The sequence below is a fragment of the Myotis daubentonii genome, chromosome 1 (genome assembly GCF_963259705.1).
Source record: "Myotis daubentonii chromosome 1, mMyoDau2.1, whole genome shotgun sequence".
NCBI lineage: Eukaryota > Metazoa > Chordata > Mammalia > Chiroptera > Vespertilionidae > Myotis > Myotis daubentonii.
Genome location: NC_081840.1, coordinates 41,729,618 through 41,733,201, shown reverse-complemented (window position 1 = coordinate 41,733,201; position 3,584 = coordinate 41,729,618). Strand labels below are relative to the sequence as shown.

General features: G+C 34.6%; 1 long non-coding RNA gene across 1 annotated transcript; it reads left to right on the top strand.

The window, feature by feature from the left end:
* Positions 1–229: 229 nt before the first annotated feature.
* Positions 230–461, top strand: LOC132235095 (uncharacterized). Its single transcript, XR_009452975.1, has 2 exons — positions 230–362; positions 415–461. It is a non-coding gene; the product is annotated as an uncharacterized LOC132235095 (long non-coding RNA).
* The last annotated feature ends 3,123 nt before the right edge of the window (positions 462–3,584 follow it).

The following is a 3,584-nucleotide window of genomic DNA, read 5'->3' as shown; positions in this document are numbered from 1 at the left end:
CTCGGCGATAAAAGGGTTTTTTAAAACACATTTCCTTTGCTGTAAGCATTCCTTCTTATCACCAGTTGCAGTTTGATTTTAGAATATCTTAGCATGATCTCTAGTGTGACTTAACTCCTACATTGTTATTAATATATTTAGTATTGTCATTTACTAATAGCTATCAAGTATCAATTTATTAGTGATAGCAGTAGAAGAAGCTATTCTTTAGTTGATTTTTATGTTTTAATATGTTTAGAAATATAGTAGCCATAATCTGAATGGTGGTGGCAATTACTAAGTTCCCAAAGTTATATCCTTAACACCTTGCCAAGTATATATCAGGGTGATGGTAAAGCAAATCTTGTCCTTTTTTTAAATAGGTAAAAACTTGGCCCTATAGCTCAGGGGTTAGAGCACTGGTCTTGTAAATAGGTAAAAACTGTAAAACCATGTATAATAAAAGTAACTTTTAAGTCTCATTAATCACAGAGAATAATGTATTTTGATAATAGCATTCAATAGAAACAGCTTTTTGCTTTATATTGAATAGTAAAGACAAAGTAGGAAAGATTACAATATTAGGAAGTTTAATAAAAAGGTATATTGGGTAATGGAACCATAGATGAGGCAAAGTAACTTTGCTAAACTTTAAAGTTGCCAGACTGGATCAGTGAGTTGAATGGGCAGGGAATACTTACCGATGAGATCAAAGAGGCAGAACAGGTCTGTGGAGGGGTTTAGGAATGACAATTGAAATATATTATTAAATAAGCTAAAGTCATTGTAAACTTCCAGGGAATTATTGTATGAGAGATAACCTCACATTGTGAGACAGTAAGAAAATGGTTTAATTTTGAATCTTTTTTCCCTTTAAAATGTTTTAGAAACAATTTTAAAGTAAAAGTATTTGTCAATCTTGTCCTCAAGTACTTTTTCACTTATTAAATTACTTTATTAGGATACTATGTATTTCCTCCATAGTATTTGCTTTCTAAGTGTGAGGGTAAATTTATTTATTAAGCACCTATTATATGCCTGACACTGTTCTAGGGACAGGAGATGCATCAGTGAAAAAAACCTATCTGCCTTCATAGAACTCATTTTGGTGGTGGGCGTGGATGGAGGTGAAGAGACAAAGATCAGATGGCAAAAATGTTAGTTGATATACTGTGTATTATATACGATGTTATATATATGTGGGGACAGGTAGGAATGTGTTCTGAGAAGGTGACATTTGAACAAATATTTGAAGGAAGAAAAATTAATATCAGTGGAATTGACATTATAACAAAAAGATAATATATATAGTGTTAAGCAGGGGTGGGGAAACTATGGCCAAGGGCAAATCTGGCTGTAGCCTGTTTTTATAGGGATTGAGCTAAGAATTTTTACATTTGTTAAGGGGTTCTTAAAGACTACAAAAAAAAAATGTGGATATGCAACAGAGACAGTATTTAGCCTGAAAAACCTAAAATATTTACTGTCTGGCCCTCTATGAAAAACGTTTGTTGACACCAAATCTAAAGCCCAATTAAAAAAAAATTACCAAAATATATGGGAAATCCAACAATTTAAAGTAAAAGACCAGTTAAATGAATGAGGCTAATAAAAACTTTAGGATACAGTGCACATACAATTTACTACATTTGGACATTTAGGGATCCTTGGGACTTGTTATTTGTTACTGAGTAGTCTAACTGGGATTTTCTTTTTCCCCAAGTTTAAATGTATGAAATCAGTAGTTTTTCAGTTTCCATTTTAACATTCTCTAAAATTTTATGATTCATTTCATTAAAAATATTTTCCTTATTTTTATGATAGTTTTACTGGTCTTTGGGTATAAGTTAAATGTGCTTCTCTGTCACAGTGCCTCCAGATAACCTAGATTAGTTTGGAATAGGTTCAGTTAACATCATTGAACTGTGGCTGTTACTCAGTTGGTATTACTGTAATCAAGTCCTGAGTCCAGTATTTTATATTATGAAACTTTGTAAGAGGCAGTATTTTATTGACTTGGAAACTAATATGTTGCATGATACTTGGTTTCTTCTAGTGTTCTGAAACTAATACAAAATAGGAAAAATAACTTCACACATCAATTCTTACCTACAGTTGTATACTACTCTTAAAAGAGAAACTAAAAGTAATTAAGCAGAAGTTATGGAAGCACTTCATTGAAGACATTTACAATTAGGCTTTAAAAAATAAAAAACACTTGTAGTTCACAGAAAGACTTACGTGAATCTGGTTATTCATGACCATAAAAGCTGTTTCCCAAAACAACAACAAAATTATTGCCCATTACAACTGAATGAACTGGCCTAAGAAGGTCATAACATAGTAGAGGGGAAAAAACAAATTTGTTAATCGAGTTATAAAAGCAGGACTTTGGATCTTTGAAGTTTATTTAATGTGGCAAACCGAAGTGCTTTCTCTTTCTTTTTGTTTCTAAAAGTTAGTTTTTGTGACTAAGTCCTTGGTTGGGTCTAAGCCTAAAGAGATCAAATTGGGAAACAGAATAACAAGAGCATTTTTTTATTGTTTGCCATATGCCAGTCACTGTTCTAAGCATTTTTATGCAAATTAATTCTCTTAATCCTCAACAATCTTGGGGAAAGAGCTCCCATTTCATAGCTGAGAAAACTGAGCCTCAGAAAAGTATGTTACTAAACAGCAGAGCCAGACTGAACTTAGGTAGTCTGTACTAGAACTATACATTACGGTTAATAATGTACTTAATTTGTGTGTGTGTTTGCTTACAAAAAACTTACTTTGAGTAACATTCTGTAATTTTCTTATTTGATCATTAATAGATTTTAAAAATAAATTTTATTGATTCTTTTTTAGAGAGAGAGGAAAGGAGGAGAGAGAGAAACACTGATGTGAGAAGCATCAATCAGCTGCCTCTTGCACACAACACCACCCAGGATCTAGCCCGCCCAACCCAGGCATGTGCCCTGCCCAGGAATTGAACCAGCAACCTCTCAGAGTATGGGATGCCCAACCAACTGAGCCACACTGGCCAGGGCTAGAAATTTTTTTTTCAATTAGCAATAATCTTGCCTCAGATAAATCTCATTGGTTCTGCAAAGCTATCTACAGACTTTGAGTTGCTTAATTTGAGTCATCTGTATAATGGAGAACATGGCATTAGATTCTTTTTTTTTTTTCTGTAAAAATCATGTGAGTACTTGGTAGATTGTGAATTTTATAGGTCTTTGTGAAAAACAAAAAGTTTTCAATGATCTGATTATTTGTATATATATATACTCATGGAACAGACTGGGGGATTGGAATCAGAATCCAATCTTGTATGCACATAGACAATAGGGTGGTGAAGGCCTGAGGCGGGAGGCAGGGGGCCGGCTGGAGGTCAATGGGGGGAAAAAAGGGGACATATGTAATACTTTTCAACAATAAAAAAATATTTAAAAAGAAGAGGAGGAGAAGACCAGGGAAGAAGGCCAAGTGACCACAGAGGCAGAGACAGGGATGCGTCTCCATGCCAAGGAGTGCCATGGACTGCCGGCAGCCACCAGAAGAGGGTAGAGACAGGAAGGATCCTCCTTTAGGAGGGAGCCCAGCCCTGCCCACACCTTGAT